Source organism: Hoplias malabaricus, chromosome 6, assembly GCF_029633855.1.
Source record: "Hoplias malabaricus isolate fHopMal1 chromosome 6, fHopMal1.hap1, whole genome shotgun sequence".
In the NCBI taxonomy this organism is placed as follows: domain Eukaryota; kingdom Metazoa; phylum Chordata; class Actinopteri; order Characiformes; family Erythrinidae; genus Hoplias; species Hoplias malabaricus.
This window is the reverse complement of record NC_089805.1, coordinates 21,014,595-21,041,467: the sequence shown is the minus strand read 5'-3', so window position 1 is coordinate 21,041,467 and position 26,873 is coordinate 21,014,595. Positions and strand designations below refer to the sequence as shown.

The window sequence follows — 26,873 nt, the reverse complement described above, 5'->3', positions numbered from 1 at the left end:
AAGATATTTTGGTGTCCATAACCCTGCCTGGGCAGGAAAGTAGCAGAGCTGTTCAGCGTAAGGGTGCTGGGCCCATGACCACCAGATGGAAGGAATGATTACATCCTGTGCTAAAATCTGGGTGCGTTGTGAGCAGAATACTTTGGGACACGTGAGGATTGTCAGATGCAGTCCTTTGTATTTGACCGCAGAATGCAAAGGCAAGATAGGCAAGGAGAATCAATATAAGGAGCTTTTTCCAAGTTCCAGTGACCTAGTGGATAAGGCACTGGCCTCCTAAGCCAGGGATTGTGGGTTCGAGTCCCATCTAGGCTGTATGGCTAGCAGAGTGGCGCAGCGGAAGCGTGCTGGGCCCATAACCCAGAGGTCGATGGATCGAAACCATCCTCTGCTAATAATGAAGAAAACAAAACCCAACAACCTTGTGCGGTTCATTTTCGGACACTAGGCAGCACAAGGAGGCCAAGCTCTCTTGCTAGGACCTTCTCTCTCACATCAGTGAAAAGACAGGCCTAAACAATGCAATCTTTATATGAGGGGGCACCCAGATTTGAACTGGGGACCTCTTGATCTGCAGTCAAATGCTCTACCACTGAGCTATACCCCCTGCTGCCATAGCTTGGGAAGAAATTCTAGAAAACCAACAAGCCAAAGAGACAATCCATAAGATAACACCACTTCCGATGTCAAGAGCATCTGAACTGTTTTCACAGAGAGGCACCCAGACATGAAATGGGGATCTTTTCAACCACCGCCAAAAGCTTTTTCATTTCGGTCTGTAGGAATGGAACACACATTCGCATCAGAAGTGCTTTACGCCATAAGCATTGATGTCTTGGAAGCGCTGTGTTTCAATCATAATCAAGTATGAAAAGTTCAACAGCGGAAACATGGATATAAGAAATAGGATTACCTCTAGATTGCTTTTGTCATGGAAGCAGAGTGTCGAAGCTGAAGACAGCCTCCCCTAAACAGCCATGATGCCAAGCCTTTCCTGGCAGCGTTTCCCAAGTGCACTACAAGCTTAACGAACCAGTGAGAAGATATTTTGGTGTCCATAACCCTGCCTGGGCAGGAAAGTAGCAGAGCTGTTCAACGTAAGGGTGCTGGGCCCATGACCACCAGATGGAAGGAATGATTACAGCCTGTGCTAAAATCTGGGTGCGTTGTGAGCAGAATACTTTGGGACACGTGAGGATTGTCAGATGCAGTCCTTTGTATTTGACCGCAGAATGCAAAGGCAAGATAGGCAAGGAGAATCAATATAAGGAGCTTTTTCCAAGTTCCAGTGACCTAGTGGATAAGGCACTGGCCTCCTAAGCCAGGGATTGTGGGTTCGAGTCCCATCTAGGGTGTATGGCTAGCAGAGTGGCGCAGCGGAAGCGTGCTGGGCCCATAACCCAGAGGTCGATGGATCGAAACCATCCTCTGCTAATAATGAAGAAAACAAAACCCAACAACCTTGTGCGGTTCATTTTCGGACACTAGGCAGCACAAGGAGGCCAAGCTCTCTTGCTAGGACCTTCTCTCTCACATCAGTGAAAAGACAGGCCTAAACAACGCAATCTTTATATGAGGGGGCACCCAGATTTGAACTGGGGACCTCTTGATCTGCAGTCAAATGCTCTACCACTGAGCCATACCCCCTGCTGCCATAGCTTGGGAAGAAATTCTAGAAAACCAACAAGCCAAAGAGACAATCCATAAGATAACACCACTTCCGATGTCAAGAGCATCTGAACTGTTTTCACAGAGAGGCACCCAGACATGAAATGGGGATCTTTTCAACCACCGCCAAAAGCTTTTTCATTTCGGTCTGTAGGAATGGAACACACATTCGCATCAGAAGTGCTTTACGCCATAAGCATTGATGTCTTGGAAGCGCTGTGTTTCAATCATAATCAAGTATGAAAAGTTCAACAGCGGAAACATGGATATAAGAAATAGGATTACCTCTAGATTGCTTTTGTCATGGAAGCAGAGTGTCGAAGCTGAAGACAGCCTCCCCTAAACAGCCATGATGCCAAGCCTTTCCTGGCAGCGTTTCCCAAGTGCACTACAAGCTTAACGAACCAGTGAGAAGATATTTTGGTGTCCATAACCCTGCCTGGGCAGGAAAGTAGCAGAGCTGTTCAGCGTAAGGGTGCTGGGCCCATGACCACCAGATGGAAGGAATGATTACAGCCTGTGCTAAAATCTGGGTGCGTTGTGAGCAGAATACTTTGGGACACGTGAGGATTGTCAGATGCAGTCCTTTGTATTTGACCGCAGAATGCAAAGGCAAGATAGGCAAGGAGAATCAATATAAGGAGCTTTTTCCAAGTTCCAGTGACCTAGTGGATAAGGCACTGGCCTCCTAAGACAGGGATTGTGGGTTCGAGTCCCATCTAGGGTGTACGGCTAGCAGAGTGGCGCAGCGGAAGCGTGCTGGGCCCATAACCCAGAGGTCGATGGATAGAAACCATCCTCTGCTAATAATGAAGAAAACAAAACCCAACAACCTTGTGCGGTTCATTTTCGGACACTAGGCAGCACAAGGAGGCCAAGCTCTCTTGCTAGGACCTTCTCTCTCACATCAGTGAAAAGACAGGCCTAAACAATGCAATCTTTATATGAGGGGGCACCCAGATTTGAACTGGGGACCTCTTGATCTGCAGTCAAATGCTCTACCACTGAGCTATACCCCCTGCTGCCATAGCTTGGGAAGAAATTCTAGAAAACCAACAAGCCAAAGAGACAATCCATAAGATAACACCACTTCCGATGTCAAGAGCATCTGAACTGTTTTCACAGAGAGGCACCCAGACATGAAATGGGGATCTTTTCAACCACCGCCAAAAGCTTTTTCATTTCGGTCTGTAGGAATGGAACACACATTCGCATCAGAAGTGCTTTACGCCATAAGCATTGATGTCTTGGAAGCGCTGTGTTTCAATCATAATCAAGTATGAAAAGTTCAACAGCGGAAACATGGATATAAGAAATAGGATTACCTCTAGATTGCTTTTGTCATGGAAGCAGAGTGTCGAAGCTGAAGACAGCCTCCCCTAAACAGCCATGATGCCAAGCCTTTCCTGGCAGCGTTTCCCAAGTGCACTACAAGCTTAACGAACCAGTGAGAAGATATTTTGGTGTCCATAACCCTGCCTGGGCAGGAAAGTAGCAGAGCTGTTCAGCGTAAGGGTGCTGGGCCCATGACCACCAGATGGAAGGAATGATTACAGCCTGTGCTAAAATCTGGGTGCGTTGTGAGCAGAATACTTTGGGACACGTGAGGATTGTCAGATGCAGTCCTTTGTATTTGACCGCAGAATGCAAAGGCAAGATAGGCAAGGAGAATCAATATAAGGAGCTTTTTCCAAGTTCCAGTGACCTAGTGGATAAGGCACTGGCTTCCTAAGACAGGGATTGTGGGTTCGAGTCCCATCTAGGGTGTACGGCTAGCAGAGTGGCGCAGCGGAAGCGTGCTGGGCCCATAACCCAGAGGTCGATGGATAGAAACCATCCTCTGCTAATAATGAAGAAAACAAAACCCAACAACCTTGTGCGGTTCATTTTCGGACACTAGGCAGCACAAGGAGGCCAAGCTCTCTTGCTAGGACCTTCTCTCTCACATCAGTGAAAAGACAGGCCTAAACAATGCAATCTTTATATGAGGGGGCACCCAGATTTGAACTGGGGACCTCTTGATCTGCAGTCAAATGCTCTACCACTGAGCTATACCCCCTGCTGCCATAGCTTGGGAAGAAATTCTAGAAAACCAACAAGCCAAAGAGACAATCCATAAGATAACACCACTTCCGATGTCAAGAGCATCTGAACTGTTTTCACAGAGAGGCACCCAGACATGAAATGGGGATCTTTTCAACCACCGCCAAAAGCTTTTTCATTTCGGTCTGTAGGAATGGAACACACATTCGCATCAGAAGTGCTTTACGCCATAAGCATTGATGTCTTGGAAGCGCTGTGTTTCAATCATAATCAAGTATGAAAAGTTCAACAGCGGAAACATGGATATAAGAAATAGGATTACCTCTAGATTGCTTTTGTCATGGAAGCAGAGTGTCGAAGCTGAAGACAGCCTCCCCTAAACAGCCATGATGCCAAGCCTTTCCTGGCAGCGTTTCCCAAGTGCACTACAAGCTTAACGAACCAGTGAGAAGATATTTTGGTGTCCATAACCCTGCCTGGGCAGGAAAGTAGCAGAGCTGTTCAGCGTAAGGGTGCTGGGCCCATGACCACCAGATGGAAGGAATGATTATATCCTGTGCTAAAATCTGTGTGCGTTGTGAGCAGAATACTTTGGGACACGTGAGGATTGTCAGATGCAGTCCTTTGTATTTGACCGCAGAATGCAAAGGCAAGATAGGCAAGGAGAATCAATATAAGGAGCTTTTTCCAAGTTCCAGTGACCTAGTGGATAAGGCACTGGCCTCCTAAGCCAGGGATTGTGGGTTCGAGTCCCATCTAGGGTGTATGGCTAGCAGAGTGGCGCAGCGGAAGCGTGCTGGGCCCATAACCCAGAGGTCGATGGATCGAAACCATCCTCTGCTAATAATGAAGAAAACAAAACCCAACAACCTTGTGCGGTTCATTTTCGGACACTAGGCAGCACAAGGAGGCCAAGCTCTCTTGCTAGGACCTTCTCTCTCACATCAGTGAAAAGACAGGCCTAAACAACGCAATCTTTATTTGAGGGGGCACCCAGATTTGAACTGGGGACCTCTTGATCTGCAGTCAAATGCTCTACCACTGAGCTATACCCCCTGCTGCCATAGCTTGGGAAGAAATTCTAGAAATCCAACAAGCCAAAGAGACAATCCATAAGATAACACCACTTCCGATGTCAAGAGCATCTGAACTGTTTTCACAGAGAGGCACCCAGACATGAAATGGGGATCTTTTCAACCACCGCCAAAAGCTTTTTCATTTCGGTCTGTAGGAATGGAACACACATTCGCATCAGAAGTGCTTTACGCCATAAGCATTGATGTCTTGGAAGCGCTGTGTTTCAATCATAATCAAGTATGAAAAGTTCAACAGCGGAAACATGGATATAAGAAATAGGATTACCTCTAGATTGCTTTTGTCATGGAAGCAGAGTGTCGAAGCTGAAGACAGCCTCCCCTAAACAGCCATGATGCCAAGCCTTTCCTGGCAGCGTTTCCCAAGTGCACTACAAGCTTAACGAACCAGTGAGAAGATATTTTGGTGTCCATAACCCTGCCTGGGCAGGAAAGTAGCAGAGCTGTTCAGCGTAAGGGTGCTGGGCCCATGACCACCAGATGGAAGGAATGATTACATCCTGTGCTAAAATCTGTGTGCGTTGTGAGCAGAATACTTTGGGACACGTGAGGATTGTCAGATGCAGTCCTTTGTATTTGACCGCAGAATGCAAAGGCAAGATAGGCAAGGAGAATCAATATAAGGAGCTTTTTCCAAGTTCCAGTGACCTAGTGGATAAGGCACTGGCCTCCTAAGCCAGGGATTGTGGGTTCGAGTCCCATCTAGGGTGTATGGCTAGCAGAGTGGCGCAGCGGAAGCGTGCTGGGCCCATAACCCAGAGGTCGATGGATCGAAACCATCCTCTGCTAATAATGAAGAAAACAAAACCCAACAACCTTGTGCGGTTCATTTTCGGACACTAGGCAGCACAAGGAGGCCAAGCTCTCTTGCTAGGACCTTCTCTCTCACATCAGTGAAAAGACAGGCCTAAACAACGCAATCTTTATTTGAGGGGGCACCCAGATTTGAACTGGGGACCTCTTGATCTGCAGTCAAATGCTCTACCACTGAGCTATACCCCCTGCTGCCATAGCTTGGGAAGAAATTCTAGAAAACCAACAAGCCAAAGAGACAATCCATAAGATAACACCACTTCCGATGTCAAGAGCATCTGAACTGTTTTCACAGAGAGGCACCCAGACATGAAATGGGGATCTTTTCAACCACCGCCAAAAGCTTTTTCATTTCGGTCTGTAGGAATGGAACACACATTCGCATCAGAAGTGCTTTACGCCATAAGCATTGATGTCTTGGAAGCGCTGTGTTTCAATCATAATCAAGTATGAAAAGTTCAACAGCGGAAACATGGATATAAGAAATAGGACTACCTCTAGATTGCTTTTGTCATGGAAGCAGAGTGTCAAAGCTGAAGACAGCCTCCCCTAAACAGCCATGATGCCAAGCCTTTCCTGGCAGCGTTTCCCAAGTGCACTACAAGCTTAACGAACCAGTGAGAAGATATTTTGGTGTCCATAACCCTGCCTGGGCAGGAAAGTAGCAGAGCTGTTCAGCGTAAGGGTGCTGGGCCCATGACCACCAGATGGAAGGAATGATTACATCCTGTGCTAAAATCTGGGTGCGTTGTGAGCAGAATACTTTGGGACACGTGAGGATTGTCAGATGCAGTCCTTTGTATTTGACCGCAGAATGCAAAGGCAAGATAGGCAAGGAGAATCAATACAAGGAGCTTTTTCCAAGTTCCAGTGACCTAGTGGATAAGGCACTGGCCTCCTAAGCCAGGGATTGTGGGTTCGAGTCCCATCTAGGGTGTATGGCTAGCAGAGTGGCGCAGCGGAAGTGTGCTGGGCCCATAACCCAGAGGTCGATGGATCGAAACCATCCTCTGCTAATAATGAAGAAAACAAAGCCCAACAACCTTGTGCGGTTCATTTTCGGACACAAGGAGGCCAAGCTCTCTTGCTAGGACCTTCTCTCTCACATCAGTGAAAAGACAGGCCTAAACAATGCAATCTTTATATGAGGGGGCACCCAGATTTGAACTGGGGACCTCTTGATCTGCAGTCAAATGCTCTACCACTGAGCTATACCCCCTGCTGCCATAGCTTGGGAAGAAATTCTAGAAAACCAACAAGCCAAAGAGACAATCCATAAGATAACACCACTTCCGATGTCAAGAGCATCTGAACTGTTTTCACAGAGAGGCACCCAGACATGAAATGGGGATCTTTTCAACCACCGCCAAAAGCTTTTTCATTTCGGTCTGTAGGAATGGAACACACATTCGCATCAGAAGTGCTTTACGCCATAAGCATTGATGTCTTGGAAGCGCTGTGTTTCAATCATAATCAAGTATGAAAAGTTCAACAGCGGAAACATGGATATAAGAAATAGGATTACCTCTAGATTGCTTTTGTCATGGAAGCAGAGTGTCGAAGCTGAAGACAGCCTCCCCTAAACAGCCATGATGCCAAGCCTTTCCTGGCAGCGTTTCCCAAGTGCACTACAAGCTTAACGAACCAGTGAGAAGATATTTTGGTGTCCATAACCCTGCCTGGGCAGGAAAGTAGCAGAGCTGTTCAGCGTAAGGGTGCTGGGCCCATGACCACCAGATGGAAGGAATGATTACATCCTGTGCTAAAATCTGGGTGCGTTGTGAGCAGAATACTTTGGGACACGTGAGGATTGTCAGATGCAGTCCTTTGTATTTGACCGCAGAATGCAAAGGCAAGATAGGCAAGGAGAATCAATATAAGGAGCTTTTTCCAAGTTCCAGTGACCTAGTGGATAAGGCACTGGCCTCCTAAGCCAGGGATTGTGGGTTCGAGTCCCATCTAGGCTGTATGGCTAGCAGAGTGGCGCAGCGGAAGCGTGCTGGGCCCATAACCCAGAGGTCGATGGATCGAAACCATCCTCTGCTAATAATGAAGAAAACAAAACCCAACAACCTTGTGCGGTTCATTTTCGGACACTAGGCAGCACAAGGAGGCCAAGCTCTCTTGCTAGGACCTTCTCTCTCACATCAGTGAAAAGACAGGCCTAAACAACGCAATCTTTATATGAGGGGGCACCCAGATTTGAACTGGGGACCTCTTGATCTGCAGTCAAATGCTCTACCACTGAGCCATACCCCCTGCTGCCATAGCTTGGGAAGAAATTCTAGAAAACCAACAAGCCAAAGAGACAATCCATAAGATAACACCACTTCCGATGTCAAGAGCATCTGAACTGTTTTCACAGAGAGGCACCCAGACATGAAATGGGGATCTTTTCAACCACCGCCAAAAGCTTTTTCATTTCGGTCTGTAGGAATGGAACACACATTCGCATCAGAAGTGCTTTACGCCATAAGCATTGATGTCTTGGAAGCGCTGTGTTTCAATCATAATCAAGTATGAAAAGTTCAACAGCGGAAACATGGATATAAGAAATAGGATTACCTCTAGATTGCTTTTGTCATGGAAGCAGAGTGTCGAAGCTGAAGACAGCCTCCCCTAAACAGCCATGATGCCAAGCCTTTCCTGGCAGCGTTTCCCAAGTGCACTACAAGCTTAACGAACCAGTGAGAAGATATTTTGGTGTCCATAACCCTGCCTGGGCAGGAAAGTAGCAGAGCTGTTCAGCGTAAGGGTGCTGGGCCCATGACCACCAGATGGAAGGAATGATTACATCCTGTGCTAAAATCTGGGTGCGTTGTGAGCAGAATACTTTGGGACACGTGAGGATTGTCAGATGCAGTCCTTTGTATTTGACCGCAGAATGCAAAGGCAAGATAGGCAAGGAGAATCAATATAAGGAGCTTTTTCCAAGTTCCAGTGACCTAGTGGATAAGGCACTGGCCTCCTAAGCCAGGGATTGTGGGTTCGAGTCCCATCTAGGCTGTATGGCTAGCAGAGTGGCGCAGCGGAAGCGTGCTGGGCCCATAACCCAGAGGTCGATGGATCGAAACCATCCTCTGCTAATAATGAAGAAAACAAAACCCAACAACCTTGTGCGGTTCATTTTCGGACACTAGGCAGCACAAGGAGGCCAAGCTCTCTTGCTAGGACCTTCTCTCTCACATCAGTGAAAAGACAGGCCTAAACAACGCAATCTTTATATGAGGGGGCACCCAGATTTGAACTGGGGACCTCTTGATCTGCAGTCAAATGCTCTACCACTGAGCCATACCCCCTGCTGCCATAGCTTGGGAAGAAATTCTAGAAAACCAACAAGCCAAAGAGACAATCCATAAGATAACACCACTTCCGATGTCAAGAGCATCTGAACTGTTTTCACAGAGAGGCACCCAGACATGAAATGGGGATCTTTTCAACCACCGCCAAAAGCTTTTTCATTTCGGTCTGTAGGAATGGAACACACATTCGCATCAGAAGTGCTTTACGCCATAAGCATTGATGTCTTGGAAGCGCTGTGTTTCAATCATAATCAAGTATGAAAAGTTCAACAGCGGAAACATGGATATAAGAAATAGGATTACCTCTAGATTGCTTTTGTCATGGAAGCAGAGTGTCGAAGCTGAAGACAGCCTCCCCTAAACAGCCATGATGCCAAGCCTTTCCTGGCAGCGTTTCCCAAGTGCACTACAAGCTTAACGAACCAGTGAGAAGATATTTTGGTGTCCATAACCCTGCCTGGGCAGGAAAGTAGCAGAGCTGTTCAGCGTAAGGGTGCTGGGCCCATGACCACCAGATGGAAGGAATGATTACATCCTGTGCTAAAATCTGTGTGCGTTGTGAGCAGAATACTTTGGGACACGTGAGGATTGTCAGATGCAGTCCTTTGTATTTGACCGCAGAATGCAAAGGCAAGATAGGCAAGGAGAATCAATATAAGGAGCTTTTTCCAAGTTCCAGTGACCTAGTGGATAAGGCACTGGCCTCCTAAGCCAGGGATTGTGGGTTCGAGTCCCATCTAGGGTGTATGGCTAGCAGAGTGGCGCAGCGGAAGCGTGCTGGGCCCATAACCCAGAGGTCGATGGATCGAAACCATCCTCTGCTAATAATGAAGAAAACAAAACCCAACAACCTTGTGCGGTTCATTTTCGGACACTAGGCAGCACAAGGAGGCCAAGCTCTCTTGCTAGGACCTTCTCTCTCACATCAGTGAAAAGACAGGCCTAAACAACGCAATCTTTATTTGAGGGGGCACCCAGATTTGAACTGGGGACCTCTTGATCTGCAGTCAAATGCTCTACCACTGAGCTATACCCCCTGCTGCCATAGCTTGGGAAGAAATTCTAGAAAACCAACAAGCCAAAGAGACAATCCATAAGATAACACCACTTCCGATGTCAAGAGCATCTGAACTGTTTTCACAGAGAGGCACCCAGACATGAAATGGGGATCTTTTCAACCACCGCCAAAAGCTTTTTCATTTCGGTCTGTAGGAATGGAACACACATTCGCATCAGAAGTGCTTTACGCCATAAGCATTGATGTCTTGGAAGCGCTGTGTTTCAATCATAATCAAGTATGAAAAGTTCAACAGCGGAAACATGGATATAAGAAATAGGATTACCTCTAGATTGCTTTTGTCATGGAAGCAGAGTGTCGAAGCTGAAGACAGCCTCCCCTAAACAGCCATGATGCCAAGCCTTTCCTGGCAGCGTTTCCCAAGTGCACTACAAGCTTAACGAACCAGTGAGAAGATATTTTGGTGTCCATAACCCTGCCTGGGCAGGAAAGTAGCAGAGCTGTTCAGCGTAAGGGTGCTGGGCCCATGACCACCAGATGGAAGGAATGATTACATCCTGTGCTAAAATCTGGGTGCGTTGTGAGCAGAATACTTTGGGACACGTGAGGATTGTCAGATGCAGTCCTTTGTATTTGACCGCAGAATGCAAAGGCAAGATAGGCAAGGAGAATCAATATAAGGAGCTTTTTCCAAGTTCCAGTGACCTAGTGGATAAGGCACTGGCCTCCTAAGCCAGGGATTGTGGGTTCGAGTCCCATCTAGGCTGTATGGCTAGCAGAGTGGCGCAGCGGAAGCGTGCTGGGCCCATAACCCAGAGGTCGATGGATCGAAACCATCCTCTGCTAATAATGAAGAAAACAAAACCCAACAACCTTGTGCGGTTCATTTTCGGACACTAGGCAGCACAAGGAGGCCAAGCTCTCTTGCTAGGACCTTCTCTCTCACATCAGTGAAAAGACAGGCCTAAACAACGCAATCTTTATATGAGGGGGCACCCAGATTTGAACTGGGGACCTCTTGATCTGCAGTCAAATGCTCTACCACTGAGCCATACCCCCTGCTGCCATAGCTTGGGAAGAAATTCTAGAAAACCAACAAGCCAAAGAGACAATCCATAAGATAACACCACTTCCGATGTCAAGAGCATCTGAACTGTTTTCACAGAGAGGCACCCAGACATGAAATGGGGATCTTTTCAACCACCGCCAAAAGCTTTTTCATTTCGGTCTGTAGGAATGGAACACACATTCGCATCAGAAGTGCTTTACGCCATAAGCATTGATGTCTTGGAAGCGCTGTGTTTCAATCATAATCAAGTATGAAAAGTTCAACAGCGGAAACATGGATATAAGAAATAGGATTACCTCTAGATTGCTTTTGTCATGGAAGCAGAGTGTCGAAGCTGAAGACAGCCTCCCCTAAACAGCCATGATGCCAAGCCTTTCCTGGCAGCGTTTCCCAAGTGCACTACAAGCTTAACGAACCAGTGAGAAGATATTTTGGTGTCCATAACCCTGCCTGGGCAGGAAAGTAGCAGAGCTGTTCAGCGTAAGGGTGCTGGGCCCATGACCACCAGATGGAAGGAATGATTACATCCTGTGCTAAAATCTGGGTGCGTTGTGAGCAGAATACTTTGGGACACGTGAGGATTGTCAGATGCAGTCCTTTGTATTTGACCGCAGAATGCAAAGGCAAGATAGGCAAGGAGAATCAATATAAGGAGCTTTTTCCAAGTTCCAGTGACCTAGTGGATAAGGCACTGGCCTCCTAAGCCAGGGATTGTGGGTTCGAGTCCCATCTAGGCTGTATGGCTAGCAGAGTGGCGCAGCGGAAGCGTGCTGGGCCCATAACCCAGAGGTCGATGGATCGAAACCATCCTCTGCTAATAATGAAGAAAACAAAACCCAACAACCTTGTGCGGTTCATTTTCGGACACTAGGCAGCACAAGGAGGCCAAGCTCTCTTGCTAGGACCTTCTCTCTCACATCAGTGAAAAGACAGGCCTAAACAACGCAATCTTTATATGAGGGGGCACCCAGATTTGAACTGGGGACCTCTTGATCTGCAGTCAAATGCTCTACCACTGAGCCATACCCCCTGCTGCCATAGCTTGGGAAGAAATTCTAGAAAACCAACAAGCCAAAGAGACAATCCATAAGATAACACCACTTCCGATGTCAAGAGCATCTGAACTGTTTTCACAGAGAGGCACCCAGACATGAAATGGGGATCTTTTCAACCACCGCCAAAAGCTTTTTCATTTCGGTCTGTAGGAATGGAACACACATTCGCATCAGAAGTGCTTTACGCCATAAGCATTGATGTCTTGGAAGCGCTGTGTTTCAATCATAATCAAGTATGAAAAGTTCAACAGCGGAAACATGGATATAAGAAATAGGATTACCTCTAGATTGCTTTTGTCATGGAAGCAGAGTGTCGAAGCTGAAGACAGCCTCCCCTAAACAGCCATGATGCCAAGCCTTTCCTGGCAGCGTTTCCCAAGTGCACTACAAGCTTAACGAACCAGTGAGAAGATATTTTGGTGTCCATAACCCTGCCTGGGCAGGAAAGTAGCAGAGCTGTTCAGCGTAAGGGTGCTGGGCCCATGACCACCAGATGGAAGGAATGATTACAGCCTGTGCTAAAATCTGGGTGCGTTGTGAGCAGAATACTTTGGGACACGTGAGGATTGTCAGACGCAGTCCTTTGTATTTGACCGCAGAATGCAAAGGCAAGATAGGCAAGGAGAATCAATACAAGGAGCTTTTTCCAAGTTCCAGTGACCTAGTGGATAAGGCACTGGCCTCCTAAGCCAGGGATTGTGGGTTCGAGTCCCATCTAGGGTGCATGGCTAGCAGAGTGGCGCAGCGGAAGCTTGCTGGGCCCATAACCCAGAGGTCGATGGATCGAAACCATCCTCTGCTAATAATGAAGAAAACAAAACCCAACAACCTTGTGCGGTTCATTTTCGGATACTAGGCAGCACAAGGAGGCCAAGCTCTCTTGCTAGGACCTTCTCTCTCACATCAGTGAAAAGACAGGCCTAAACAATGCAATCTTTAAATGAGGGGGCACCCAGATTTGAACTGGGGACCTCTTGATCTGCAGTCAAATGCTCTACCACTGAGCTATACCCCCTGCTGCCATAGCTTGGGAAGAAATTCTAGAAAACCAACAAGCCAAAGAGACAATCGATAAGATAACACCACTTCCGATGTCAAGAGCATCTGAACTGTTTTCACAGAGAGGCACCCAGACATGAAATGGGGATCTTTTCAACCACCGCCAAAAGCTTTTTCATTTCGGTCTGTAGGAATGGAACACACATTCGCATCAGAAGTGCTTTACGCCATAAGCATTGATGTCTTGGAAGCGCTGTGTTTCAATCATAATCAAGTATGAAAAGTTCAACAGCGGAAACATGGATATAAGAAATAGGCCTACCTCTAGATTGCTTTTGTCATGGAAGCAGAGTGTCGAAGCTGAAGACAGCCTCCCCTAAACAGCCATGATGCCAAGCCTTTCCTGGCAGCGTTTCCCAAGTGCACTACAAGCTTAACGAACCAGTGAGAAGATATTTTGGTGTCCATAACCCTGCCTGGGCAGGAAAGTAGCAGAGCTGTTCAGCGTAAGGGTGCTGGGCCCATGACCACCAGATGGAAGGAATGATTACATCCTGTGCTAAAATCTGGGTGCGTTGTGAGCAGAATACTTTGGGACACGTGAGGATTGTCAGATGCAGTCCTTTGTATTTGACCGCAGAATGCAAAGGCAAGATAGGCAAGGAGAATCAATATAAGGAGCTTTTTCCAAGTTCCAGTGACCTAGTGGATAAGGCACTGGCCTCCTAAGCCAGGGATTGTGGGTTCGAGTCCCATCTAGGGTGCATGGCTAGCAGAGTGGCGCAGCGGAAGCGTGCTGGGCCCATAACCCAGAGGTCGATGGATCGAAACCATCCTCTGCTAATAATGAAGAAAACAAAACCCAACAACCTTGTGCGGTTCATTTTCGGATACTAGGCAGCACAAGGAGGCCAAGCTCTCTTGCTAGGACCTTCTCTCTCACATCAGTGAAAAGACAGGCCTAAACAATGCAATCTTTAAATGAGGGGGCACCCAGATTTGAACTGGGGACCTCTTGATCTGCAGTCAAATGCTCTACCACTGAGCTATACCCCCTGCTGCCATAGCTTGGGAAGAAATTCTAGAAAACCAACAAGCCAAAGAGACAATCGATAAGATAACACCACTTCCGATGTCAAGAGCATCTGAACTGTTTTCACAGAGAGGCACCCAGACATGAAATGGGGATCTTTTCAACCACCGCCAAAAGCTTTTTCATTTCGGTCTGTAGGAATGGAACACACATTTGCATCAGAAGTGCTTTACGCCATAAGCATTGATGTCTTGGAAGCGCTGTGTTTCAATCATAATCAAGTATGAAAAGTTCAACAGCGGAAACATGGATATAAGAAATAGGCCTACCTCTAGATTGCTTTTGTCATGGAAGCAGAGTGTCGAAGCTGAAGACAGCCTCCCCTAAACAGCCATGATGCCAAGCCTTTCCTGGCAGCGTTTCCCAAGTGCACTACAAGCTTAACGAACCAGTGAGAAGATATTTTGGTGTCCATAACCCTGCCTGGGCAGGAAAGTAGCAGAGCTGTTCAGCGTAAGGGTGCTGGGCCCATGACCACCAGATGGAAGGAATGATTACATCCTGTGCTAAAATCTGGGTGCGTTGTGAGCAGAATACTTTGGGACACGTGAGGATTGTCAGATGCAGTCCTTTGTATTTGACCGCAGAATGCAAAGGCAAGATAGGCAAGGAGAATCAATATAAGGAGCTTTTTCCAAGTTCCAGTGACCTAGTGGATAAGGCACTGGCCTCCTAAGCCAGGGATTGTGGGTTCGAGTCCCATCTAGGGTGCAAGGCTAGCAGAGTGGCGCAGCGGAAGCGTGCTGGGCCCATAACCCAGAGGTCGATGGATCGAAACCATCCTCTGCTAATAATGAAGAAAACAAAACCCAACAACCTTGTGCGGTTCATTTTCGGATACTAGGCAGCACAAGGAGGCCAAGCTCTCTTGCTAGGACCTTCTCTCTCACATCAGTGAAAAGACAGGCCTAAACAATGCAATCTTTAAATGAGGGGGCACCCAGATTTGAACAGGGGACCTCTTGATCTGCAGTCAAATGCTCTACCAATGAGCTATACCCCCTGCTGCCATAGCTTGGGAAGAAATTCTAGAAAACCAACAAGCCAAAGAGACAATCCATAAGATAACACCACTTCCGATGTCAAGAGCATCTGAACTGTTTTCACAGAGAGGCACCCAGACATGAAATGGGGATCTTTTCAACCACCGCCAAAAGCTTTTTCATTTCGGTCTGTAGGAATGGAACACACATTCGCATCAGAAGTGCTTTACGCCATAAGCATTGATGTCTTGGAAGCGCTGTGTTTCAATCATAATCAAGTATGAAAAGTTCAACAGCGGAAACATGGATATAAGAAATAGGATTACCTCTAGATTGCTTTTGTCATGGAAGCAGAGTGTCGAAGCTGAAGACAGCCTCCCCTAAACAGCCATGATGCCAAGCCTTTCCTGGCAGCGTTTCCCAAGTGCACTACAAGCTTAACGAACCAGTGAGAAGATATTTTGGTGTCCATAACCCTGCCTGGGCAGGAAAGTAGCAGAGCTGTTCAGCGTAAGGGTGCTGGGCCCATGACCACCAGATGGAAGGAATGATTACAGCCTGTGCTAAAATCTGGGTGCGTTGTGAGCAGAATACTTTGGGACACGTGAGGATTGTCAGATGCAGTCCTTTGTATTTGACCGCAGAATGCAAAGGCAAGATAGGCAAGGAGAATCAATATAAGGAGCTTTTTCCAAGTTCCAGTGACCTAGTGGATAAGGCACTGGCCTCCTAAGCCAGGGATTGTGGGTTCGAGTCCCATCTAGGGTGTATGGCTAGCAGAGTGGCGCAGCGGAAGCGTGCTGGGCCCATAACCCAGAGGTCGATGGATCGAAACCATCCTCTGCTAATAATGAAGAAAACAAAACCCAACAACCTTGTGCAGTTCATTTTCGGACACTAGGCAGCACAAGGAGGCCAAGCTCTCTTGCTAGGACCTTCTCTCTCACATCAGTGAAAAGACAGGCCTAAACAATGCAATCTTTATATGAGGGGGCACCCAGAATTGAACTGGGGACCTCTTGATCTGCAGTCAAATGCTCTACCACTGAGCTATACCCCCTGCTGCCATAGCTTGGGAAGAAATTCTAGAAAACCAACAAGCCAAAGAGACGATCGATAAGATAACACCACTTCCGATGTCAAGAGCATCTGAACTGTTTTCACAGAGAGGCACCCAGACATGAAATGGGGATCTTTTCAACCACCGCCAAAAGCTTTTTCATTTCGGTCTGTAGGAATGGAACACACATTCGCATCAGAAGTGCTTTACGCCATAAGCATTGATGTCTTGGAAGCGCTGTGTTTCAATCATAATCAAGTATGAAAAGTTCAACAGCGGAAACATGGATATAAGAAATAGGACTACCTCTAGATTGCTTTTGTCATGGAAGCAGAGTGTCAAAGCTGAAGACAGCCTCCCCTAAACAGCCATGATGCCAAGCCTTTCCTGGCAGCGTTTCCCAAGTGCACTACAAGCTTAACGAACCAGTGAGAAGATATTTTGGTGTCCATAACCCTGCCTGGGCAGGAAAGTAGCAGAGCTGTTCAGCGTAAGGGTGCTGGGCCCATGACCACCAGATGGAAGGAATGATTACATCCTGTGCTAAAATCTGTGTGCGTTGTGAGCAGAATACTTTGGGACACGTGAGGATTGTCAGATGCAGTCCTTTGTATTTGACCGCAGAATGCAAAGGCAAGATAGGCAAGGAGAATCAATATAAGGAGCTTTTTCCAAGTTCCAGTGACCTAGTGGATAAGGCACTGGCCTCCTAAGCCAGGGATTGTGGGTTCGAGTCCCATCTAGGGTGTATGGCTAGCAGAGTGGCGCAGCGGAAGCGTGCTGGGCCCATAACCCAGAGGTCGATGGATCGAAACCATCCTCTGCTAATAATGAAGAAAACAAAACCCAACAACCTTGTGCGGTTCATTTTCGGACACTAGGCAGCACAAGGAGGCCAAGCTCTCTTGCTAGGACCTTCTCTCTCACATCAGTGAAAAGACAGGCCTAAACAACGCAATCTTTATATGAGGGGGCACCCAGATTTGAACTGGGGACCTCTTGATCTGCAGTCAAATGCTCTACCACTGAGCTATACCCCCTGCTGCCATAGCTTGGGAAGAAATTCTAGAAAACCAACAAGCCAAAGAGACAATCCATAAGATAACACCACTTCCGATGTCAAGAGCATCTGAACTGTTTTCACAGAGAGGCACCCAGACATGAAATGGGGATCTTTTCAACCACCGCCAAAAGCTTTTTCATTTCGGTCTGTAGGAATGGAACACACATTCGCATCAGAAGTGCTTTACGCCATAAGCATTGATGTCTTGGAAGCGCTGTGTTTCAATCATAATCAAGTATGAAAAGTTCAACAGCGGAAACATGGATATAAGAAATAGGATTACCTCTAGATTGCTTTTGTCATGGAAGCAGAGTGTCGAAGCTGAAGACAGCCTCCCCTAAACAGCCATGATGTCAAGCCTTTCCTGGCAGCGTTTCCCAAGTGCACTACAAGCTTAACGAACCAGTGAGAAGATATTTTGGTGTCCATAACCCTGCCTGGGCAGGAAAGTAGCAGAGCTGTTCAGCGTAAGGGTGCTGGGCCCATGACCACCAGATGGAAGGAATGATTACAGCCTGTGCTAAAATCTGGGTGCGTTGTGAGCAGAATACTTTGGGACACGTGAGGATTGTCAGATGCAGTCCTTTGTATTTGACCGCAGAATGCAAAGGCAAGATAGGCAAGGAGAATCAATATAAGGAGCTTTTTCCAAGTTCCAGTGACCTAGTGGATAAGGCACTGGCCTCCTAAGCCAGGGATTGTGGGTTCGAGTCCCATCTAGGGTGTATGGCTAGCAGAGTGGCGCAGCGGAAGCGTGCTGGGCCCATAACCCAGAGGTCGATGGATCGAAACCATCCTCTGCTAATAATGAAGAAAACAAAACCCAACAACCTTGTGCAGTTCATTTTCGGACACTAGGCAGCACAAGGAGGCCAAGCTCTCTTGCTAGGACCTTCTCTCTCACATCAGTGAAAAGACAGGCCTAAACAATGCAATCTTTATATGAGGGGGCACCCAGAATTGAACTGGGGACCTCTTGATCTGCAGTCAAATGCTCTACCACTGAGCTATACCCCCTGCTGCCATAGCTTGGGAAGAAATTCTAGAAAACCAACAAGCCAAAGAGACGATCGATAAGATAACACCACTTCCGATGTCAAGAGCATCTGAACTGTTTTCACAGAGAGGCACCCAGACATGAAATGGGGATCTTTTCAACCACCGCCAAAAGCTTTTTCATTTCGGTCTGTAGGAATGGAACACACATTCGCATCAGAAGTGCTTTACGCCATAAGCATTGATGTCTTGGAAGCGCTGTGTTTCAATCATAATCAAGTATGAAAAGTTCAACAGCGGAAACATGGATATAAGAAATAGGACTACCTCTAGATTGCTTTTGTCATGGAAGCAGAGTGTCAAAGCTGAAGACAGCCTCCCCTAAACAGCCATGATGCCAAGCCTTTCCTGGCAGCGTTTCCCAAGTGCACTACAAGCTTAACGAACCAGTGAGAAGATATTTTGGTGTCCATAACCCTGCCTGGGCAGGAAAGTAGCAGAGCTGTTCAGCGTAAGGGTGCTGGGCCCATGACCACCAGATGGAAGGAATGATTACATCCTGTGCTAAAATCTGTGTGCGTTGTGAGCAGAATACTTTGGGACACGTGAGGATTGTCAGATGCAGTCCTTTGTATTTGACCGCAGAATGCAAAGGCAAGATAGGCAAGGAGAATCAATATAAGGAGCTTTTTCCAAGTTCCAGTGACCTAGTGGATAAGGCACTGGCCTCCTAAGCCAGGGATTGTGGGTTCGAGTCCCATCTAGGGTGTATGGCTAGCAGAGTGGCGCAGCGGAAGCGTGCTGGGCCCATAACCCAGAGGTCGATGGATCGAAACCATCCTCTGCTAATAATGAAGAAAACAAAACCCAACAACCTTGTGCGGTTCATTTTCGGACACTAGGCAGCACAAGGAGGCCAAGCTCTCTTGCTAGGACCTTCTCTCTCACATCAGTGAAAAGACAGGCCTAAACAACGCAATCTTTATATGAGGGGGCACCCAGATTTGAACTGGGGACCTCTTGATCTGCAGTCAAATGCTCTACCACTGAGCTATACCCCCTGCTGCCATAGCTTGGGAAGAAATTCTAGAAAACCAACAAGCCAAAGAGACAATCCATAAGATAACACCACTTCCGATGTCAAGAGCATCTGAACTGTTTTCACAGAGAGGCACCCAGACATGAAATGGGGATCTTTTCAACCACCGCCAAAAGCTTTTTCATTTCGGTCTGTAGGAATGGAACACACATTCGCATCAGAAGTGCTTTACGCCATAAGCATTGATGTCTTGGAAGCGCTGTGTTTCAATCATAATCAAGTATGAAAAGTTCAACAGCGGAAACATGGATATAAGAAATAGGATTACCTCTAGATTGCTTTTGTCATGGAAGCAGAGTGTCGAAGCTGAAGACAGCCTCCCCTAAACAGCCATGATGTCAAGCCTTTCCTGGCAGCGTTTCCCAAGTGCACTACAAGCTTAACGAACCAGTGAGAAGATATTTTGGTGTCCATAACCCTGCCTGGGCAGGAAAGTAGCAGAGCTGTTCAGCGTAAGGGTGCTGGGCCCATGACCACCAGATGGAAGGAATGATTACAGCCTGTGCTAAAATCTGGGTGCGTTGTGAGCAGAATACTTTGGGACACGTGAGGATTGTCAGATGCAGTCCTTTGTATTTGACCGCAGAATGCAAAGGCAAGATAGGCAAGGAGAATCAATATAAGGAGCTTTTTCCAAGTTCCAGTGACCTAGTGGATAAGGCACTGGCCTCCTAAGACAGGGATTGTGGGTTCGAGTCCCATCTAGGGTGTACGGCTAGCAGAGTGGCGCAGCGGAAGCGTGCTGGGCCCATAACCCAGAGGTCGATGGATAGAAACCATCCTCTGCTAATAATGAAGAAAACAAAACCCAACAACCTTGTGCGGTTCATTTTCGGACACTAGGCAGCACAAGGAGGCCAAGCTCTCTTGCTAGGACCTTCTCTCTCACATCAGTGAAAAGACAGGCCTAAACAATGCAATCTTTATATGAGGGGGCACCCAGAATTGAACTGGGGACCTCTTGATCTGCAGTCAAATGCTCTACCACTGAGCTATACCCCCTGCTGCCATAGCTTGGGAAGAAATTCTAGAAAACCAACAAGCCAAAGAGACGATCGATAAGATAACACCACTTCCGATGTCAAGAGCATCTGAACTGTTTTCACAGAGAGGCACCCAGACATGAAATGGGGATCTTTTCAACCACCGCCAAAAGCTTTTTCATTTCGGTCTGTAGGAATGGAACACACATTCGCATCAGAAGTGCTTTACGCCATAAGCATTGATGTCTTGGAAGCGCTGTGTTTCAATCATAATCAAGTATGAAAAGTTCAACAGCGGAAACATGGATATAAGAAATAGGATTACCTCTAGATTGCTTTTGTCATGGAAGCAGAGTGTCGAAGCTGAAGACAGCCTCCCCTAAACAGCCATGATGCCAAGCCTTTCCTGGCAGCGTTTCCCAAGTGCACTACAAGCTTAACGAACCAGTGAGAAGATATTTTGGTGTCCATAACCCTGCCTGGGCAGGAAAGTAGCAGAGCTGTTCAGCGTAAGGGTGCTGGGCCCATGACCACCAGATGGAAGGAATGATTACATCCTGTGCTAAAATCTGTGTGCGTTGTGAGCAGAATACTTTGGGACACGTGAGGATTGTCAGATGCAGTCCTTTGTATTTGACCGCAGAATGCAAAGGCAAGATAGGCAAGGAGAATCAATATAAGGAGCTTTTTCCAAGTTCCAGTGACCTAGTGGATAAGGCACTGGCCTCCTAAGCCAGGGATTGTGGGTTCGAGTCCCATCTAGGGTGTATGGCTAGCAGAGTGGCGCAGCGGAAGCGTGCTGGGCCCATAACCCAGAGGTCGATGGATCGAAACCATCCTCTGCTAATAATGAAGAAAACAAAACCCAACAACCTTGTGCGGTTCATTTTCGGACACTAGGCAGCACAAGGAGGCCAAGCTCTCTTGCTAGGACCTTCTCTCTCACATCAGTGAAAAGACAGGCCTAAACAACGCAATCTTTATTTGAGGGGGCACCCAGATTTGAACTGGGGACCTCTTGATCTGCAGTCAAATGCTCTACCACTGAGCTATACCCCCTGCTGCCATAGCTTGGGAAGAAATTCTAGAAAACCAACAAGCCAAAGAGACAATCCATAAGATAACACCACTTCCGATGTCAAGAGCATCTGAACTGTTTTCACAGAGAGGCACCCAGACATGAAATGGGGATCTTTTCAACCACCGCCAAAAGCTTTTTCATTTCGGTCTGTAGGAATGGAACACACATTCGCATCAGAAGTGCTTTACGCCATAAGCATTGATGTCTTGGAAGCGCTGTGTTTCAATCATAATCAAGTATGAAAAGTTCAACAGCGGAAACATGGATATAAGAAATAGGATTACCTCTAGATTGCTTTTGTCATGGAAGCAGAGTGTCGAAGCTGAAGACAGCCTCCCCTAAACAGCCATGATGCCAAGCCTTTCCTGGCAGCGTTTCCCAAGTGCACTACAAGCTTAACGAACCAGTGAGAAGATATTTTGGTGTCCATAACCCTGCCTGGGCAGGAAAGTAGCAGAGCTGTTCAGCGTAAGGGTGCTGGGCCCATGACCACCAGATGGAAGGAATGATTACATCCTGTGCTAAAATCTGTGTGCGTTGTGAGCAGAATACTTTGGGACACGTGAGGATTGTCAGATGCAGTCCTTTGTATTTGACCGCAGAATGCAAAGGCAAGATAGGCAAGGAGAATCAATATAAGGAGCTTTTTCCAAGTTCCAGTGACCTAGTGGATAAGGCACTGGCCTCCTAAGCCAGGGATTGTGGGTTCGAGTCCCATCTAGGGTGTATGGCTAGCAGAGTGGCGCAGCGGAAGCGTGCTGGGCCCATAACCCAGAGGTCGATGGATCGAAACCATCCTCTGCTAATAATGAAGAAAACAAAACCCAACAACCTTGTGCGGTTCATTTTCGGACACTAGGCAGCACAAGGAGGCCAAGCTCTCTTGCTAGGACCTTCTCTCTCACATCAGTGAAAAGACAGGCCTAAACAACGCAATCTTTATTTGAGGGGGCACCCAGATTTGAACTGGGGACCTCTTGATCTGCAGTCAAATGCTCTACCACTGAGCTATACCCCCTGCTGCCATAGCTTGGGAAGAAATTCTAGAAAACCAACAAGCCAAAGAGACAATCCATAAGATAACACCACTTCCGATGTCAAGAGCATCTGAACTGTTTTCACAGAGAGGCACCCAGACATGAAATGGGGATCTTTTCAACCACCGCCAAAAGCTTTTTCATTTCGGTCTGTAGGAATGGAACACACATTCGCATCAGAAGTGCTTTACGCCATAAGCATTGATGTCTTGGAAGCGCTGTGTTTCAATCATAATCAAGTATGAAAAGTTCAACAGCGGAAACATGGATATAAGAAATAGGATTACCTCTAGATTGCTTTTGTCATGGAAGCAGAGTGTCGAAGCTGAAGACAGCCTCCCCTAAACAGCCATGATGCCAAGCCTTTCCTGGCAGCGTTTCCCAAGTGCACTACAAGCTTAACGAACCAGTGAGAAGATATTTTGGTGTCCATAACCCTGCCTGGGCAGGAAAGTAGCAGAGCTGTTCAGCGTAAGGGTGCTGGGCCCATGACCACCAGATGGAAGGAATGATTACATCCTGTGCTAAAATCTGGGTGCGTTGTGAGCAGAATACTTTGGGACACGTGAGGATTGTCAGATGCAGTCCTTTGTATTTGACCGCAGAATGCAAAGGCAAGATAGGCAAGGAGAATCAATATAAGGAGCTTTTTCCAAGTTCCAGTGACCTAGTGGATAAGGCACTGGCCTCCTAAGCCAGGGATTGTGGGTTCGAGTCCCATCTAGGGTGTATGGCTAGCAGAGTGGCGCAGCGGAAGCGTGCTGGGCCCATAACCCAGAGGTCGATGGATCGAAACCATCCTCTGCTAATAATGAAGAAAACAAAACCCAACAACCTTGTGTGGTTCATTTTCGGACACTAGGCAGCACAAGGAGGCCAAGCTCTCTTGCTAGGACCTTCTCTCTCACATCAGTGAAAAGACAGGCCTAAACAACGCAATCTTTATATGAGGGGGCACCCAGATTTGAACTGGGGACCTCTTGATCTGCAGTCAAATGCTCTACCACTGAGCCATACCCCCTGCTGCCATAGCTTGGGAAGAAATTCTAGAAAACCAACAAGCCAAAGAGACAATCCATAAGATAACACCACTTCCGATGTCAAGAGCATCTGAACTGTTTTCACAGAGAGGCACCCAGACATGAAATGGGGATCTTTTCAACCACCGCCAAAAGCTTTTTCATTTCGGTCTGTAGGAATGGAACACACATTCGCATCAGAAGTGCTTTACGCCATAAGCATTGATGTCTTGGAAGCGCTGTGTTTCAATCATAATCAAGTATGAAAAGTTCAACAGCGGAAACATGGATATAAGAAATAGGATTACCTCTAGATTGCTTTTGTCATGGAAGCAGAGTGTCGAAGCTGAAGACAGCCTCCCCTAAACAGCCATGATGCCAAGCCTTTCCTGGCAGCGTTTCCCAAGTGCACTACAAGCTTAACGAACCAGTGAGAAGATATTTTGGTGTCCATAACCCTGCCTGGGCAGGAAAGTAGCAGAGCTGTTCAGCGTAAGGGTGCTGGGCCCATGACCACCAGATGGAAGGAATGATTACAGCCTGTGCTAAAATCTGGGTGCGTTGTGAGCAGAATACTTTGGGACACGTGAGGATTGTCAGACGCAGTCCTTTGTATTTGACCGCAGAATGCAAAGGCAAGATAGGCAAGGAGAATCAATACAAGGAGCTTTTTCCAAGTTCCAGTGACCTAGTGGATAAGGCACTGGCCTCCTAAGCCAGGGATTGTGGGTTCGAGTCCCATCTAGGGTGCATGGCTAGCAGAGTGGCGCAGCGGAAGCTTGCTGGGCCCATAACCCAGAGGTCGATGGATCGAAACCATCCTCTGCTAATAATGAAGAAAACAAAACCCAACAACCTTGTGCGGTTCATTTTCGGATACTAGGCAGCACAAGGAGGCCAAGCTCTCTTGCTAGGACCTTCTCTCTCACATCAGTGAAAAGACAGGCCTAAACAATGCAATCTTTAAATGAGGGGGCACCCAGATTTGAACTGGGGACCTCTTGATCTGCAGTCAAATGCTCTACCACTGAGCTATACCCCCTGCTGCCATAGCTTGGGAAGAAATTCTAGAAAACCAACAAGCCAAAGAGACAATCGATAAGATAACACCACTTCCGATGTCAAGAGCATCTGAACTGTTTTCACAGAGAGGCACCCAGACATGAAATGGGGATCTTTTCAACCACCGCCAAAAGCTTTTTCATTTCGGTCTGTAGGAATGGAACACACATTCGCATCAGAAGTGCTTTACGCCATAAGCATTGATGTCTTGGAAGCGCTGTGTTTCAATCATAATCAAGTATGAAAAGTTCAACAGCGGAAACATGGATATAAGAAATAGGCCTACCTCTAGATTGCTTTTGTCATGGAAGCAGAGTGTCGAAGCTGAAGACAGCCTCCCCTAAACAGCCATGATGCCAAGCCTTTCCTGGCAGCGTTTCCCAAGTGCACTACAAGCTTAACGAACCAGTGAGAAGATATTTTGGTGTCCATAACCCTGCCTGGGCAGGAAAGTAGCAGAGCTGTTCAGCGTAAGGGTGCTGGGCCCATGACCACCAGATGGAAGGAATGATTACATCCTGTGCTAAAATCTGGGTGCGTTGTGAGCAGAATACTTTGGGACACGTGAGGATTGTCAGATGCAGTCCTTTGTATTTGACCGCAGAATGCAAAGGCAAGATAGGCAAGGAGAATCAATATAAGGAGCTTTTTCCAAGTTCCAGTGACCTAGTGGATAAGGCACTGGCCTCCTAAGCCAGGGATTGTGGGTTCGAGTCCCATCTAGGGTGTATGGCTAGCAGAGTGGCGCAGCGGAAGCGTGCTGGGCCCATAACCCAGAGGTCGATGGATCGAAACCATCCTCTGCTAATAATGAAGAAAACAAAACCCAACAACCTTGTGCGGTTCATTTTCGGACACTAGGCAGCACAAGGAGGCCAAGCTCTCTTGCTAGGACCTTCTCTCTCACATCAGTGAAAAGACAGGCCTAAACAACGCAATCTTTATTTGAGGGGGCACCCAGATTTGAACTGGGGACCTCTTGATCTGCAGTCAAATGCTCTACCACTGAGCTATACCCCCTGCTGCCATAGCTTGGGAAGAAATTCTAGAAAACCAACAAGCCAAAGAGACAATCCATAAGATAACACCACTTCCGATGTCAAGAGCATCTGAACTGTTTTCACAGAGAGGCACCCAGACATGAAATGGGGATCTTTTCAACCACCGCCAAAAGCTTTTTCATTTCGGTCTGTAGGAATGGAACACACATTCGCATCAGAAGTGCTTTACGCCATAAGCATTGATGTCTTGGAAGCGCTGTGTTTCAATCATAATCAAGTATGAAAAGTTCAACAGCGGAAACATGGATATAAGAAATAGGATTACCTCTAGATTGCTTTTGTCATGGAAGCAGAGTGTCGAAGCTGAAGACAGCCTCCCCTAAACAGCCATGATGCCAAGCCTTTCCTGGCAGCGTTTCCCAAGTGCACTACAAGCTTAACGAACCAGTGAGAAGATATTTTGGTGTCCATAACCCTGCCTGGGCAGGAAAGTAGCAGAGCTGTTCAGCGTAAGGGTGCTGGGCCCATGACCACCAGATGGAAGGAATGATTACATCCTGTGCTAAAATCTGGGTGCGTTGTGAGCAGAATACTTTGGGACACGTGAGGATTGTCAGATGCAGTCCTTTGTATTTGACCGCAGAATGCAAAGGCAAGATAGGCAAGGAGAATCAATATAAGGAGCTTTTTCCAAGTTCCAGTGACCTAGTGGATAAGGCACTGGCCTCCTAAGCCAGGGATTGTGGGTTCGAGTCCCATCTAGGGTGTATGGCTAGCAGAGTGGCGCAGCGGAAGCGTGCTGGGCCCATAACCCAGAGGTCGATGGATCGAAACCATCCTCTGCTAATAATGAAGAAAACAAAACCCAACAACCTTGTGTGGTTCATTTTCGGACACTAGGCAGCACAAGGAGGCCAAGCTCTCTTGCTAGGACCTTCTCTCTCACATCAGTGAAAAGACAGGCCTAAACAACGCAATCTTTATATGAGGGGGCACCCAGATTTGAACTGGGGACCTCTTGATCTGCAGTCAAATGCTCTACCACTGAGCCATACCCCCTGCTGCCATAGCTTGGGAAGAAATTCTAGAAAACCAACAAGCCAAAGAGACAATCCATAAGATAACACCACTTCCGATGTCAAGAGCATCTGAACTGTTTTCACAGAGAGGCACCCAGACATGAAATGGGGATCTTTTCAACCACCGCCAAAAGCTTTTTCATTTCGGTCTGTAGGAATGGAACACACATTCGCATCAGAAGTGCTTTACGCCATAAGCATTGATGTCTTGGAAGCGCTGTGTTTCAATCATAATCAAGTATGAAAAGTTCAACAG

The 26,873-nt window shown here is 47.2% G+C and overlaps 25 non-coding genes across 25 annotated transcripts; all 25 read right to left on the bottom strand.

Annotated features, from left to right (window-relative positions):
• Positions 1–535: 535 nt before the first annotated feature.
• trnac-gca (transfer RNA cysteine (anticodon GCA)) lies at positions 536–607 on the bottom strand. The gene has a single exon. It is a non-coding gene; the product is annotated as a tRNA-Cys (tRNA).
• A 968-nt stretch (positions 608–1,575) lies between these two features.
• Positions 1,576–1,647, bottom strand: trnac-gca (transfer RNA cysteine (anticodon GCA)). The gene has a single exon. It is a non-coding gene; the product is annotated as a tRNA-Cys (tRNA).
• A 968-nt stretch (positions 1,648–2,615) lies between these two features.
• Positions 2,616–2,687, bottom strand: trnac-gca (transfer RNA cysteine (anticodon GCA)). The gene has a single exon. It is a non-coding gene; the product is annotated as a tRNA-Cys (tRNA).
• A 968-nt stretch (positions 2,688–3,655) lies between these two features.
• On the bottom strand, positions 3,656–3,727 carry trnac-gca (transfer RNA cysteine (anticodon GCA)). Its single transcript has one exon. It is a non-coding gene; the product is annotated as a tRNA-Cys (tRNA).
• A 968-nt stretch (positions 3,728–4,695) lies between these two features.
• Positions 4,696–4,767, bottom strand: trnac-gca (transfer RNA cysteine (anticodon GCA)). Its single transcript has one exon. It is a non-coding gene; the product is annotated as a tRNA-Cys (tRNA).
• A 968-nt stretch (positions 4,768–5,735) lies between these two features.
• Positions 5,736–5,807, bottom strand: trnac-gca (transfer RNA cysteine (anticodon GCA)). Its single transcript has one exon. It is a non-coding gene; the product is annotated as a tRNA-Cys (tRNA).
• A 958-nt stretch (positions 5,808–6,765) lies between these two features.
• Positions 6,766–6,837, bottom strand: trnac-gca (transfer RNA cysteine (anticodon GCA)). Its single transcript has one exon. It is a non-coding gene; the product is annotated as a tRNA-Cys (tRNA).
• A 968-nt stretch (positions 6,838–7,805) lies between these two features.
• On the bottom strand, positions 7,806–7,877 carry trnac-gca (transfer RNA cysteine (anticodon GCA)). The gene has a single exon. It is a non-coding gene; the product is annotated as a tRNA-Cys (tRNA).
• Positions 7,878–8,845: 968 nt separating this feature from the next.
• On the bottom strand, positions 8,846–8,917 carry trnac-gca (transfer RNA cysteine (anticodon GCA)). The gene has a single exon. It is a non-coding gene; the product is annotated as a tRNA-Cys (tRNA).
• Positions 8,918–9,885: 968 nt separating this feature from the next.
• trnac-gca (transfer RNA cysteine (anticodon GCA)) lies at positions 9,886–9,957 on the bottom strand. The gene has a single exon. It is a non-coding gene; the product is annotated as a tRNA-Cys (tRNA).
• A 968-nt stretch (positions 9,958–10,925) lies between these two features.
• On the bottom strand, positions 10,926–10,997 carry trnac-gca (transfer RNA cysteine (anticodon GCA)). Its single transcript has one exon. It is a non-coding gene; the product is annotated as a tRNA-Cys (tRNA).
• A 968-nt stretch (positions 10,998–11,965) lies between these two features.
• On the bottom strand, positions 11,966–12,037 carry trnac-gca (transfer RNA cysteine (anticodon GCA)). Its single transcript has one exon. It is a non-coding gene; the product is annotated as a tRNA-Cys (tRNA).
• Positions 12,038–13,005: 968 nt separating this feature from the next.
• Positions 13,006–13,077, bottom strand: trnac-gca (transfer RNA cysteine (anticodon GCA)). The gene has a single exon. It is a non-coding gene; the product is annotated as a tRNA-Cys (tRNA).
• Positions 13,078–14,045: 968 nt separating this feature from the next.
• Positions 14,046–14,117, bottom strand: trnac-gca (transfer RNA cysteine (anticodon GCA)). The gene has a single exon. It is a non-coding gene; the product is annotated as a tRNA-Cys (tRNA).
• Positions 14,118–16,125: 2,008 nt separating this feature from the next.
• Positions 16,126–16,197, bottom strand: trnac-gca (transfer RNA cysteine (anticodon GCA)). Its single transcript has one exon. It is a non-coding gene; the product is annotated as a tRNA-Cys (tRNA).
• Positions 16,198–17,165: 968 nt separating this feature from the next.
• On the bottom strand, positions 17,166–17,237 carry trnac-gca (transfer RNA cysteine (anticodon GCA)). Its single transcript has one exon. It is a non-coding gene; the product is annotated as a tRNA-Cys (tRNA).
• A 968-nt stretch (positions 17,238–18,205) lies between these two features.
• On the bottom strand, positions 18,206–18,277 carry trnac-gca (transfer RNA cysteine (anticodon GCA)). The gene has a single exon. It is a non-coding gene; the product is annotated as a tRNA-Cys (tRNA).
• Positions 18,278–19,245: 968 nt separating this feature from the next.
• trnac-gca (transfer RNA cysteine (anticodon GCA)) lies at positions 19,246–19,317 on the bottom strand. The gene has a single exon. It is a non-coding gene; the product is annotated as a tRNA-Cys (tRNA).
• A 968-nt stretch (positions 19,318–20,285) lies between these two features.
• trnac-gca (transfer RNA cysteine (anticodon GCA)) lies at positions 20,286–20,357 on the bottom strand. The gene has a single exon. It is a non-coding gene; the product is annotated as a tRNA-Cys (tRNA).
• Positions 20,358–21,325: 968 nt separating this feature from the next.
• Positions 21,326–21,397, bottom strand: trnac-gca (transfer RNA cysteine (anticodon GCA)). The gene has a single exon. It is a non-coding gene; the product is annotated as a tRNA-Cys (tRNA).
• A 968-nt stretch (positions 21,398–22,365) lies between these two features.
• Positions 22,366–22,437, bottom strand: trnac-gca (transfer RNA cysteine (anticodon GCA)). The gene has a single exon. It is a non-coding gene; the product is annotated as a tRNA-Cys (tRNA).
• Positions 22,438–23,405: 968 nt separating this feature from the next.
• Positions 23,406–23,477, bottom strand: trnac-gca (transfer RNA cysteine (anticodon GCA)). The gene has a single exon. It is a non-coding gene; the product is annotated as a tRNA-Cys (tRNA).
• Positions 23,478–24,445: 968 nt separating this feature from the next.
• On the bottom strand, positions 24,446–24,517 carry trnac-gca (transfer RNA cysteine (anticodon GCA)). Its single transcript has one exon. It is a non-coding gene; the product is annotated as a tRNA-Cys (tRNA).
• Positions 24,518–25,485: 968 nt separating this feature from the next.
• Positions 25,486–25,557, bottom strand: trnac-gca (transfer RNA cysteine (anticodon GCA)). Its single transcript has one exon. It is a non-coding gene; the product is annotated as a tRNA-Cys (tRNA).
• A 968-nt stretch (positions 25,558–26,525) lies between these two features.
• Positions 26,526–26,597, bottom strand: trnac-gca (transfer RNA cysteine (anticodon GCA)). Its single transcript has one exon. It is a non-coding gene; the product is annotated as a tRNA-Cys (tRNA).
• Between the last annotated feature and the right edge of the window lie 276 nt (positions 26,598–26,873).